The 15,515-nt window shown below is 33.0% G+C and overlaps 1 pseudogene; it reads left to right on the top strand.

The window, feature by feature from the left end:
* The first annotated feature begins 5,752 nt into the window (after positions 1 to 5,752).
* On the top strand, positions 5,753 to 14,801 carry LOC149543240 (uncharacterized; annotated as a pseudogene).
* The last annotated feature ends 714 nt before the right edge of the window (positions 14,802 to 15,515 follow it).

Here is a 15,515-nt window from a genome sequence, read left to right as displayed (position 1 = left end):
TAAGGGTGTGAAGGAGTGATTCATAGTAATCACATGATAATAGAAAGTTTGAAGGCTTCAAATATGTTAGGTTGTGAAGGTGTGTAAGGAAATAGCAACAGTCAAGACTACAATTGTCACATCTTCACACATGGTTAAGGCTAACCCATGGTTTAGGTTGTAAAGTAGTGAAAGCCTTTTGGCATAACATTATATGGAGTTAAAATGAACCCATGATTAAGGTGGCGACAATGCAAAAGCCTCTACATTACATCATCACAAGGGTCATCCCATCTAAAGCTTCAAAACTTCAATGTCATCCCATCTAAAGCTTCAAAACTTCAAGTTGTGAAGTTGTGGGAGCTAACTACTGTAGTCAAATTCAACACTTTCATATCATCACACTCAGTTAAAGATAGACTAGAGTTCAAGTTATAGTAGTGAAAGCTCTTGTTCACACTTTCACAGAGTTTAAAGATGAGTTAATGCTTTAGGTGGTGAGGTTGCGATGAATGGAAAAAAATCATCTTTATTCAGTTATGGCAACATCATAGGACCAAGTAGCTAATAAGAAAAATAGGTCACAAAGCTGTTAGAGTCATTTGGTGGTCAAGGAAATGGTCATCGAACCATTGCAAGTGTCTGAACCCAGTAAAATTTTAAGCTATGACGATGTGATGGGTATTAAATAATTAATCCATTCAATGTTTTACATTATTGCAAAAGGTTACTATCAACCCAAGGTTAAGACATCAATCCATGAAACACTTGTTCACTCAGTCAAAGAAGCAAAAAACAAGAAGACACAACATCGTAGGTCAGATGGCCAATGGAATCTTAAGAAAGGTACAAAGCATGCAAGGTTGATTAAATAATGTAAAAATTCCACTAGGGTGGTAGAAAGAATTGGGTTTTAGTTTCAAATTGTAGAGATGGACAAGAGGGAACAAGGCTAAAGGATGAGCATTGATTTCTTGATCTATGCAGTATATAGGGATAAAAATTTTGAATGGATTAAAGAAGAGAAGATCTAAATGAAATTAGGTGCTTTAAATAGCCTGAGAAAGGAAATAAGTATTTTGGGCGTAGTTGAGGATATCATGGCCTTGCCAGTAGAGGTAGTTAAAGAGTTACATAGTTGAAGGAAATAGAGGACAAATAGAGTTAATTAGAGGCTCCTACAGTAAGTGTCACCTGCCAATCTTGCAACTATTTTCTTAAGTTTTATCTGAATACAAAGAATGTTTTAAATGCAAAATTCTAGAAATATCTTTGTATTCTTTCTTCCAATATTATTTTGACATGTGGCCCTCCCATCTGAGGCTTGTTGCAATCCTTCTGTAGATAAGAATTTCCAAGATGTGGAGTGAGGGTTCTAGTTTTTTGCAAAAAATCCATTTTTGTCATGATCTCTCTAGAGGCCTTCATAATATTTTTCTGTAGATTACTTCATAACCACTCTGAGGAATGTTGCTGAACTACCTTAGAAGCTTGAATAAAGGAACAACTTAAAATCCTTTCTTGTGTTCATCTTGCTATGTAAGCCACTGATTTTGTATAACTCTTGTGATTTATTATTAACCCCTTAGTTCTTGTCTTAGTTTTATTTGTAAGTGAGTTTTGGAATACTTGTATAGGTTACAAGTCATGAGATTCTACTTCTCTTCAAGTAGTTAAAACTGTGAATGTCATTATTTCCTTTAGCATCTTGTTTAAAGTCTATCCTTCTTGTGAAATATTTATATATGAGTTTAATGAGATCAAGGTTGTCCCCAATTCTAACCATTCAAAAAGATTCATTGTGTTAGGCCAACAATATTCTCATCTTAATATTTTGGTGTATCGCCTCAAGTTAATTTTTAGTATTTACATTCATGCAAGTAATCCTTCTATCTCTTTCCCTCCCAAGTTTAAATTTTCATTTGAAGAACAAATAGGTGAAGCATCATATCAAACCAGCCTAGAACTCAGAGATTCACTCATATCTCTGGTACACCCACTACCCAAGAGTGTTTTCATTTTACTTGAAGTGATTGATTTTAAGATCTAGCTAGGGTGCAACTTTTAGAGATAACAATAACCAATTGTCATCAACTTTTGGAATGAAACTAATTATCTTGGAGGGATTCAATTGAAATACATTATCTCTTTTCCTAGTACTAGTTGAAATTTCATTTCCTTCATTATCTTTGTTTGAATATTTCTTATCAAAAAATTGTAAATAATAAACCTTGTCTACCAGTTGCCCAACACTTAGCAAATTATGTTCTAAGCTATCAAAAAATAAGACATTATAAGTGTTAGTCTTACTATCAGGTGATACTAAACCTTTTTCTTTTATCAAGAAAGGGGTACTATCACCAAATTTGTAAATATCCCCATCAAACATTTTCAGCTCCACAAACTTGTCTGTCTCCTTTCATGTGATGTGAATATATACTATTTATAATTTGGTCCTTTTTTTCCTCTCAACATCTAAAACACATTTATTTTTTCCTCTAACAAGGATTTCATCTTTATTATCATAAAATAATATCTCATCCTTAGTATCACTATCTTTAAATCTATTATCCTTAATCTCAATCTCAACATCACTAACGTAAAGACATACTTTAGGTTTTTTTGTATTTTTACAGTCTAGTTTTAACCTTATAATTTGTTATCTAATAGGACATCTTGATGCAAAATAAATAATTTTATTGAATGTACAATAGTGTATAGGTAATTTTATTTTAAATTTTCTTCAATTTCTTCTCATTCAATTTCATAATCTCTAATATTTTGTGATTGGTTCTCGTTCTCTTGGTTAGTACTCTTTTATCCTTATGTACACTAGCTTTAAATACAGGGTCAACTCTATGTAAAGAATCTTGCAATATTACAATTTTAAAAGATTTTAACTTACTAATTAATGTTTTCCGATTGAAATCTTTGGTGAGAGGAATGGCATCCTCAATTACATTGACATTGTTCTCATAGGCTAGTGTTAAGGTCATGAGAATTTCTTGAACAACTTCATCTTCTGCCATATTTCCTTCATGCTCTTTATCCATGTTGCAATATTAGCAATACTTTGTAGATATTCTTTAATAGTTTCACCTTCCTCAATAATAACATTCTCTAAACTAGTTTTCACACTAATACATTTGGCATTGATTTGTGACGGCTATGTGTCGCAATTATGACGGCAATGTGTCTCCACTGCAATAATAATAGATGTCATTGTTTTTTAGTCAAAAATTATAACATCTATCCCATGTCATCCCAATTACGATGCCTATCTATTGCTATACAACCACTTTATTGTGACATCAACCCCGTCACAATGCTTGTGGCCAATGTCGCAACTGCGATAGACTACCTGGCAATTGTGATGGAAGTTGGCATCGTTGCCACAGCAACCTCATCGCAATGCTTTTTGTGAATGTCTCAATTGTGACATTTGCCACTAGCATTGTGGTGATAGTTGGCATCGTTGGCACAACAATTCTGTCACTAAGCTAGTGATGGTTGTTGCAATTTTGATGGCCACACCATAAAACAAAAAAAAATTGCAGTGGAAGTTGGTGTTGCCGCCAATTCAACCCCATCGCAATGCTTGTGGCGGACATCACAATTGTGACAGCTGCCACTAGCATTACGACAGCAGTTGGTGTCGCTGCCATAGCAATTCCATCGCTAAGCTAGTGGTGGATGTCACAATTGCAATGGCTACGCCATAAAACAAAAAAAAAATTGCATATGTTTTTAGCATCCATGCTTTCTTAATTCTCTGCAACTATACCTAAGATGTTCTAGCCTCATGGAAATTTTTAGGATATACCTTACATTTTTTATTTGAGGGATGGCTTGATATCCTTCTATTTATAGGCAACATCTAAAGTATCCAATTGTTTCCAGATTGACAAAGAGAAATAGTAATTCTCAAGCATAGAAAGACTAGTGAAGGAATTAGTTTGTATTAAAGAAAAATTTGGTGAAGAAATCAAATCATTAATTGAGATTAATGGCTTCACACATAGGAACTTAGACATAGGTCTATAATGAAGCATTTGCAGGCATCTATAGCCTCTGTTCACAGATAATCTCTCAAAATTGTCACAAAAATTTACAGTTTGACAAATAATCTACAATCTATTATTCTTTGAAAACATTAGCAAAAGGATTGTATTCAGATTGAGCCCAAATTTTGAGACGATATCAAAGAATTTCAAACTTGCATACCTCTACAGAAACTTTGACAACCTTGAGCTGAATGGAATCCTAAGCACCGCTAAAAATCACCACAAATCGGCATTTTGAAATCAAAAAGAAAAAAATGACTTTATGAACAATTGTCGCATTGCAAGCTTGAAAAGTTGCTGAGCTGACCAAAAGGGGACTTAAAGCAGCTCCTTTTCAGCTTTCAAAGATCTTAACAACTGCTCACAGAAAATAAGGGAGCAAAATTCAAGCTACAAGTCATCAGCTCACCAAGTGAAGTTGGAGTGAAATCTTTTTTCATTTATCAATGCCCCCAAACTTGGCATGCCGGTGAAAAAAATTAGATTAGAACTGCCATTCACAGGATGACTCTCTCTTATACTCCTAAATGATTCCAACATGTAATAACCTCCAATTACAACCAGTCGAGTCCAGTATGTCATTCAATGTCAATAGACTTTTTAAACACTACATTAAAGTTTAACACTTACCACTGCACAACATAGAAAAAAATCTCTTGTTAAGGCCAATAAACACAAAATAACTTGAGTTTTAATAAAAATCTTGCATCTGAACCATTATTCTTCTTTAAAATATAGGAGGAAAAAGCATTCTATGCTTTTAGAGGAGCATGACTTGAATTTCTAAAAGTAATGATAGGACTGCAGTTAATACTTATCCCTTGATCGAACACTCAACACTCGAGATGGTTGATGACTCGTGCTAGCTTTATTTGTTGAAATGTTACTAATGTCTATAGAATTCACTCCTATAATAACAGATTATTGATAGTCCTTCAAAAATGATATATGTAATATTTAGCTTCAGTAAAAAAATTTATATTAAGTTAGAAATTATAAAGAATCAGATATTAAATTTCTACTATTTATTATAATCATAGTGATTGGTTTCTGGATTCAATTCAGTTAAGAATTTTATCATCACATAAAACTAATATCCTAAGATTTGAGAGATACAATCGACAATTCTAAAAGATGAGATAGGTAAACATTCTACCTTATGAATACATTATTTCTAGAGCTATATAATTAGATTGGAATTTTTTTTAAATAGTATACTTTTCTACTTGGATAAGGAAAATTGAGCATGAAGATAATACTTACCTTACCCATAATACTACATTGTCGGCTTATTCCCACCCATTCATAAGTTTTCCCATCAAAATAGCACACAGTTTTCATACCTGCCCATATACCTTCACAAGAAAAAACAATAATGACATTAAGACTAGATTTGTATACTGCTTAAACAATCCATGATACAAAAAAGTGGAAATCAAAGTAAGGTTTGCGATTTTTTCTAAAGATTGAAATCTCCAATTTAGGCTCAGTTACAATGAGGTGAGACATTGAGTATGTATAATTTCTTTGCCAATTTTCTTTAGCACCTTATGATAATTATGATAATCGTATCATTGGTGATAATACAATCCCAAGATAGTGATGAGATCCAAGGATGCAATAAAATGTATTAGTGAATGGGAAAAGTTGACTAATGAATTCCTCCTCCTAACACACGTGCTTTGTGATTGTATACACCATCCTTTGACATGAATTGTTGGGAGGGCGATGTTGGGGAATTGTCTACCAAATTCACTGAGAAATTCTCCAGTCTCGTAATGTTGTTATTCCTATATGGGCTCCCCCCTCTTTCCAAAAGCAATACTGTGAAGTTCTGTGAAAGTGTTGCTGCTAGTGGACATCATGTTGTTCCTCCTCCCACAATTATGTTGTCATATGTTGCTATTGTGGGAGATTTTGTTGCCTCCCTTATGAATCTACCATGGTGTGGCACTGTCACTGGTTATATTACACACACAAATCAGTGCTTAGGGCCAATGGGTGTGTATAACAAGATACAATACCCATTAATTTGTTAACTAGGAATAAAGAAATCATTGAATATATGTGATATTTTTTAATCTAGAATGAAGATTGTGAGAAATGCTCCCATAAGCTATGGTGTAAGTTGGTTGTCAAGGATGGTATAGAAGCAACATGAAACACTAGGTGGAGTAATAGAAAACATTTCTCAGCAATGAAAGATGGAAGAAAGTAGGTTGATCATGCACTCAGAGCCAAGTTGATGAGTAGGTTTGAAGTAGTGGTTTTTAACATTAGGCAGTTAAAACTAATAACATGAATATAAAAACATCAAAGCATCAAGAGCAGGTATTGAGCAAACCAACATTGCCTCAAGAAAAAAGAAATCAATTTTCAGACTAGTAGATCATGAAAAGACTATTCCCTTACGTACCACTGAAAATAATTCTATTGATAAGTAATATCAGTTCAAATCCTTCCACATTAAGGACTCTTAGTATGCATGTAACTCTAGAAAAACTTGGATGTCCACATTGAGATCATGCCCACAAAAAGCATAACCAAGTTAGATAGAGATATTCCTCTTTAGGAAACTTTAGAACATCATTTAACACTAATAAGAGGAAATCAGAAGAAAACTATGTACACACATTGAAAACAAGTTTTTTGATTAAACTTTTGGATCCTTTTTCTTTCTATAATAAATTATTGAGTGTGATTAGAAATGTCCATAAAATTAGTTTAACCTACAATAAGTCATTGAGATCCATTAAATCAGTTTAACCTACAAGATTGCTTTCAATTATAACGAACTACAGAGAACTCATATCCTTTATAATATATGGTATTTGATTTTTAGATACGAACTTCCTAAAATCTCTTATAATTTCTAAACATTGATTATCTCAAAAGAAATTCAATGTAAGCACTATTCATATATAAAACACAATTATAACTTCCAAGCATTAAATCTATGTTGTGCAATTCATTATCCAAATTACTTTGGCACTCACAGATACTGATTAACAATTTAACCAAGACTAATACAAGGAAATTGTGACCGATCAACAATTCAACCAAGAATAATACAAGAAAATGATGACCTCATTTTGTGGAGCCACAAATGCAAAAGTTGCACAGTACTGCAAACAAAATTAGAACCTTCTTCTTAATCTCCATATTCTTTTCCTTGCAACCAACACTCTTGTTTAGCTACAAATCAAAACATTAAGATCTACTCTATATCATATTCATATCATCCAGACTGAACATAACAATAGAAAAAATGTGTATTCTACATTGACAAAATGACTAATATTAACAGTGATTTAATAGACATAGAAAGTTCATGAAATTTTCCATGCTTTCATTGTGAACCCAGTACTTGCAAGCCTACCACATCCTAGTCGATGAAAAAACAATAGTTAAACAAACAAATAACAAGAATGGTCCTTTTCATGTTGAGGTGCAAGAGAAAAGACTTGCCTGAAGAAGAGGGAAATGCAGCCAATGTGAGCATAAATTTAGTAGATTTTGCCCAACTACATTTACTAGATCACCTTTTAGATATGCTTAATTCACTTTGCACGGTTCTCCAAACGGTTCTAATGTTTAAAGATCTTTAACCTTTGCTTGAATGAATTTTTCTATGATTTTTTCATGGCCTAATCAGAAGTTTATATTATTTAGTAATTCATTAGTCAACTTTTCCCATTCACTAATACATTTGGCATCGATAATACATTAGTCCCTAGTTAATTATGATAATCGTATCATTGGTGATAACACAGTCCCAAGATAGTGCTGAGATCCAAGGATGCAATAAAAAAGCTACAAGTTTAGAACTTCATGAAAATTCAAAGCATGAAGCCTTAGATGCATAGGATAATAGTCTAAACATAGGACAAAATAGAGAAATATTTAGTATCTTATTGAGCTTCACTTTGTTTCAAGAATAGTGTAATATTCTCTACTAAACAGGGCCAACCATGTGAAGGTGGAAGCTCATTTGGCCTGACCCCCCTCCCCCTAACATCACTCTACATTCCCCATTAACATCTAACATTCATTCATTCTTTCAACCATTAATAAAATGTAACATTCAATCAATATCACATGAAAACATTCATTAACACATTAGATTCGTAAAAATACAACATTCATCAATATTTTGCATTAACACATAATTCATGAACATTTATTAGCACATAATTAAATTCATTGAGACATAAAATTCAGTCATTATCAATTAAGGTATGTAGATGACAATCATTTCTTTTTTTTCTTTCTATTTATTTTTTCTATGTAAGCTCTAAGAGGAGCATCAGTGTCATCATCAATTCCCCCCTCATCAATTGTTCTTTTCTCTATTCTTGATGATCTCAAATTCCTATGCCGTTGCAAAGGGGGATCCTCTGCAATAACAAATAAAAGAGTTAAATTAAAAATAATTTATTATAATTGTTACAAGTATTTAATTATTTTAAATAACATAATTGTGGTGCTCTTTACCTTATCTGACCACATCATTTTGTCTGGACTCAACATCAACACGCTCATGAACATCGACCCCTTGATCCTCTACAACTGCTATACAAAATGTTACATTAATCCAAACACCAATTGCAATTACATATAAAAAAAATTAATAGAAAATGGATACCTCCACCACTGGGATGCACATCATGCGAACCTTTAGCATTCACAGATTATGTAGAAGGATTGTCAGGTTGCATTCCAATATCATATGCATTGTTATCATTGCTTGCTTAAAATAGATATACTCACTTTATATTGGAACTTAACATCAAATAGACTAATTGGTAAAGTATTAAATTTGAAATAAATTTCATTTAGCTTATTTACCTGTGGCTCAGATGCATCATTATTAGAACCTTCCACACTGATTTCAGCTTGTAGCCATTCAACCACAGCTCTATAGCCTTTTTGGAAGCCAATTCTCTTATCCTCTTCTGTGAGGCATCTCTTGAACTCTGATCCTTTCATTTTTGCATGGTATGGTGAATTTTACTTGCATTGTTTCATCAACCAATGTAGGGTAGTTAAAATATCAAAAGGAAATACAAAAGTTGCAAAAGTTGAGGATCAGGAGCATAGACAAGCTAGTCTATCCTACCATTTCCCATCACAATATATAAAAAATTTGATACAATTTTTCATTTACTAATACTTACAACTCGTACTTGAAGTTTTGGAAAACCACCAGAGCTGAGCTTGTGTGTCTCGTGCTTTTCTAGTATTGCCTTTGTTGCCTTTGATGTGTCAGGCAATCTATGAAAAGTTTTAAATATGTTAGATAGTATAAATGTAGAGGTTAATTAGTACATAATTACATTCTCAATAGTATCACATACCTTGCTATACTCTCTACTAGTGTAATATTATTTTTCTTGTCAGCTTTATACTTTCCATCCAAAATCAAAGCCTGCCACTTAGCCTCAAGAACATAGGGCAAACGCTTCTACTTGGGGTTATCTCGTAAATTTTTTTTGTACTGGTCCCTAATATAATTCAAACATAAATCAATTTTTTCAAGGAGCTTGTTTCTCTCGAATGCATGAGGTCCAAAGAGTTGGGTCATGCTCTTTATAAGATCATCCTTCAACGGTTTGTCTTGGTTATTCCACCTTTTAAGTAAAAAAAAACATGTTAGACTCATAAATGAAGTGAAGCTACCTTTAATATAGTTCAAGAAATGGATGAAAAGGAAAACTATTCTAGCAATGATATGAAATCACCTTTTATAAGACATTTAACTCAATCACCTTTTATAACATTCAGTCAATTGTTCTAGGAAAATTTGCGGATAAGATTATTTGTAAAACTTTGACCAACCACCTGAAGGTCTTATTTCAAGAGACCTTACAACATTAAGCCACTAAAATAAATTTCAAAACATATAAGCTAAAAGTATAGTTAAAATATACATTAGATTAAAAAATATACAATTTTCATACCCGAGCGCATGGCTATAACTTGTGCAACGGCCTTCTTGCTTAGCTATAGAAGCTCTCTAGCAATCAAATTATACAAGCTACAAGGCCTAACAACAATTTCAAAACATGTAAGCTACAAGGCAAGACATATTACATGACATGGCAAAAGGAACAAAATTTACAAGCTTTAGCAAGACATATTAAATGACATCATAGTGCTAGAGAGATCACAATTATATGAGTCAAACATTGTTAGGATAAACCACGGATAGAAATAAAAACTACATGCAAATATAACCAATAACAAAAAAATAATAGAACACACAAAAATGAACACAAGGCACCAAGATTTAACATGGTTCACCCAATCCCTGGGCTACGTCCACCAAACAGCAAGTCTGATCTTATTACAATCCAGTGATTACAACCTTATTACAATCCGTAATCCCTTATAGCTCAATACCGCCGCAAGAACCAATTTCGCATCACAACATTATGAAAAATACCCAACCCTAAGCCCTTTTATACAAGTGTTAAACCGCTTTAGGGTTATAACATGTTGGCCATATGTCGGCCATAATATGTTAGCTACTGCCCAAAAAAAAATTTTGAACCCCACTATTTATGAAGTATGTACAGTACTTTCCTGATCAATCACCACAATCTAACAATCTCCCACTTGGGGACTGATCAGGCTCCACACTAAACAACAAACATAGCCATGAAAAATTACATAAATTAGTTATTATATGCAATTAAAAGATATATAGTTAGATAGGGACATCAATAGGGCATATTGAAGAAATGAAATGGTCATATAGATTTCATATAGGGTTTTGATAATGATAGTGTTCTAAGGCAAAGAATCAGGAATCTACCTCCAGTCAAACAAATTAGAGATTTGGTAGTTTATTTAAATCTTGCACATGATATGGCCTTCAATATAGCACTTCTCTCTAGCTTGCCTGTCACAATAGAAGAAAAAATGAAATTAAAATGAAAGCCAAACATGTTACAAAGAGAATGAGCTTTTTTATATTGATTTTTTTTCATGATATTATAGAACTCTATATATATAAATGCTAGCAGGGTATTGAACTGGGTGGCCTTCAAACCAGACTTGGCCAACACATGAAACACTATTGCAAAACAATATTTTTATAACAATCACATTAAGCTTATCTATGTAGTTACTAAACCAGCTATTACAAATGAGAAACCAAATACAGATTAGAGTGTGACCAAATTGAGCACCATATCCTTAAATAAAAGGTTAGAATGTTCTAATATAGAAGAGAGCATAATATATACCAACATCAGTGTAATCTATACAAGAGATATTAATTACTATGCAACATATGACATTAGACACAAGAACATGCATATATATGATTTTTGCTTAAATCCAAGAAACTGTGAAGCTGTTCATTAGGTGGCTCAAAATCTGCATTGTCATCTAGCTTCAGAAACTGTGAAGTTGTTCATTAGGTTTATTATTGGGCACTCTTTTTAGGGTATTGGGTGTGACTGAGACATTATTGATTGGTCTCAACAAAATATGATACCGAAACTTAGAAAATTATACTAAATTTTTGGTAGATAGATGTGAATTTATGGTGTTTTTGTTCTTGACATTGCATGCTTTGGAGAAAAATAAGTGCCGTGTACTTTGGTTATGTCATTACTTGGCTTCACATAAGAAAGCATACTCTCTTAAAAACATGATAGAGGCATCTATACCGACCTTGGGTGAGAGTCCGTCATCCTTTTTGTAATTGAGGTGGTGTTCCTATTCTCAATTTTTGCAACTAGTAGTTTCCTTTCTTCCACTACCCAACTCATCAAACTTGCAATAGTCTCAAAGCCAATTTAGTACATATTGATACTTAAAAAGAGTTGTAGTAGAAGTAGAACACAGTGGAAAAACTTGTAAACCCATGTTTTGGCATATGCACTCAGATAAAAATCATTCACATAGAGTGAATTCAAATTAATCATTTCATTTTCTAGTGCACAACTGAGGAATAAGTCCAAGGGCTTCTTGCCCCGCATTAGCAATGTTTGGGAATGTTTCCTAGGTCATGAAAAGCTTGCAGGATTGTGCAGTCACTCTAGAAAATATCAAAAGGAAAATTTTTAAGTATTTAGCTATACAGCTTGCTTTGCTAAATTCTTTTTTTTTGGTTTAATCATGTCGTACATATCAAATTTTGTTTCTAGATCCATTGTTTATGTTCTTTATCCCAAAAAAAACATATACAATTGAATCCAAAAACAAAATTTGATGTTAGAAATGGATTGTAGTAATCTGATAATCATGTCTTGTTCAAAACCCCGAGAAATCAACATCTTGCACATTCAAAGATTTTTTTGGGCACTTAATAGATTCCAAACTTATCTGGCCAGTGTAAATTGTATTAAATAATCAGTGTAATCTAGCATATATCTGCAACCAATATGAATATTTCTTGGTGGTTTGTGGTTTGATCAGTTTAGCTTATTCACTTATTTTTATTCAGGGGCATTTGTGGCGGTGTCTATTATGGGATATGTGGACAAGATGATTGCACCTAAAGGGCTGCAATTAACTATTGCACCCTTTGGTGCCGTCTATGTTGTTTTGTTTAGTACTCTAGCAGCACCAACTGCACGGGTAGGATTGAAAACTCTTGAAACCCATTTTTGTTGTAGCATCTTAAGAAACTACAAAAAAACATTGTAAGAGCATGTTAAATTAACTACCTATTTTGAATTTTATTTGCAGAAGTACAACATCTTTGTATCTCATATCGACTGTGCACTTCTTGAAGTGATTGCACTCACTATTTTTGGCTCAGGCTAGATTGCACGTAGTGTTGCATTGGTTGCATCAATGGCATTCATGATATACACCAGTTCTCTGCATCCTCCTAGTTTGCCTTTCTTCCATAGCATTTTTTCCTTTGAATCACGTTGTATTGTGGTTTTCATTCTTGATAACTTAATCTGCTACAAGTAGCAAAAAGCTACCTCTAAATCCTAGTTAGGAGTCCCAAGAATGGCTTATTTGACTCAAAATAATATATTTTGTAGCTGCTAGTTTGCCATTACTTCTAATTGATGCACCAAAGTTTCAGCATTTGTACTAGTGGTACTCCATATTCCCTGGAGCCGCAAGTTGCATTTTATTATGTCTGTTGGTAAGACTTGTTGTATCACTCCTAAAACGTTTTCTTTGTCTGTCTTCATAAAGGATAGTTTTGGTGTAATTAGATATTACTAATTTGTCTTTATTTTAGTTTATTTAGAATAATGCATTTTAATACTAGTTGTCTCATAAATATCTAAGAGTTTGCACTTTATTTGAGCACTTGTTGTCTCACACCTCTCTTTGTGTGATCCATCTTTGTGTTCTTATCCTCTCATTGTTGCACATACTTTCACCCACAATGGAGGATAATCCACCTTTGGTGGACATGTGCTTAGTTGTTATAACTTATGTTCATCACTTGCATTACTCCTAGTTATATTCAGGCACATCTACATGTATTGTATCAATTACTCATTATTTTTTATCATCAATGAATCAAGTCATTGAAGAATCATATCATTTTCTCCCTTTTGTGCTATCAATTGAACTTTTAGATATTGGCTTTTTCATTCTTTTTTTAAGACAAATTTTTACAAATATTTTGAACTTTCTTATTCCCTATTATGAGAATCCTTATTTCATCAAGTGGGTAAAATTTTTCAGCGGTATACCTTTGAGAGGGTGATGGGTCCTATAGATTGATTGATCAGATGGGTCTTGAAAAACCCAATCTTGTCGCGCTGCTCTGTTTCACATACGAATCAAAATAGAGGCTTTTGAGTCTCAGGATCTCTTCCTCGTATGTTTTTTGCACAAAGTAAGGGAGCCTAGTCTCTCTAGGCAATCCACTATCTATGCCAACTTTTTCTTTTGAATTCACTAGATTTTGCAGTTTTTAATTTGATAGATTGGAATTAGGCCTCTCATGAATGCCCTTAATTGAAATCCCCTCTCTCCAAGGTTTGGGCGAGAATTGGAGTAAAAGGTTTTAAAAAATAGGGTTGTTCATACTTAATAAATTTGTTAGACTAGAATTAGGTCTTTCATAAAAGCCTATCATTGAAAATCTCTCTCCAGGGTTTGTGCGAGTATTGGAATTAAAGGTTTGAAAAACTAGGGTTGTTGATACTTCACATATAGTACTAACTATTTTTAGTCAAACAAGGATGAATGCTTTGCTAATTAAATTATTCCTTTATCAATTTTAATATTTAAGAATAGAAAATGATGAAATGGCATGCAATTGATGATATATATGCTCGTTAAACATATTTCTATTGTTCCTGCAGAAATTGAATCTGGTTTGAACAACTATATAGATACACATATTAACACGAAAGCCATGCATTACACACATTTGGGATTTTTCTAATTATCGAAGGACAATATATCCACAGTGCATTATAGTGAATTAGAATGCTTGAAGAATCAACATTTCAATCACAGTCCTCATTAATGATGGAACACCAAGTATATTCTCATAAATTGATACAAAAGCTATTGTACAAAAGCTCTTATACAATTGATAATTGGAACACAAGTATCTCCTACTTATCAATTGATACAAAAGCTCTAATGCAATTTTATTCCAGAAGCATTGTAGTCCAATTACATAAATATAACCTGGGCATGGTAGTTCTTACACCATCTCAGATTAACTTAACTTGGAAACTAATTTTAAGACATTCATTTGATTTTTTGTTGCAGCAAGAGGTGGTGACATTTTTGAAAGCCAATTACAAGTTCTGAGAACTGTGGATATATTAAAAATGACACCTATAGTATGAAATCCTGAACTTTTTCCTTTTCTATATTTTAGGACTATTTTACTACCAATATTCCCAAGGTAGTCCTTGTGGATAGTGTTAGTCCCTATGCAAGGGAAAAGAAAATGAAAAGTAATTTTTTGTTTTTGTAATATCTATCTTTGGCAGAGATTCCCTAGATTTATCTTATTTTATTTTTATTTGGTCAATCCCAGAGGTCAAACTTTTACTTATCAAGACTCCAATTCAAACCTCAGGGGTGGAGAAGATTTCCATGAAAGGATTTGATTCACGAGCAACTAGAAGCTAGGGAATCTCGGTAGAAAGAACTACACACTGCTAATTCCAGACACCTTATAGTTTCATCCTTGGGCACACAACAAGATGATTTTCCATGCATGATTAATATAGTCTGGTCTGCATGTAATACTCGATTCAAGTAAGCTAATAAAGGTTTTTTAGGGAATTATTTATAGAGACTGATTTTAAAGATTAGATAGGTTTTAGGAATCTCTATGCCAAACTACAAGTTGGAATAGCTTCCAACTGCAAAAATATATACTTTAGATTAGAAATATGAAAGATCAAAACCAAAGCAGAAAGGATCAGCGAACTGAGAATATCTAATTCCTTATGTGAAACTTGTAATTTGTAAATTCATATTCATATGAAAATGGTTCACTATAATTCGATCAAA

This window comes from Cupressus sempervirens, chromosome 8, assembly GCF_028749045.1.
Source record: "Cupressus sempervirens isolate cs-2001-9-10 chromosome 8, ASM2874904v1, whole genome shotgun sequence".
Lineage (NCBI taxonomy): Eukaryota > Viridiplantae > Streptophyta > Pinopsida > Cupressales > Cupressaceae > Cupressus > Cupressus sempervirens.
Note: the sequence above shows the minus strand (reverse complement) of the source record. Positions and strands in the feature narration are given on the sequence as shown.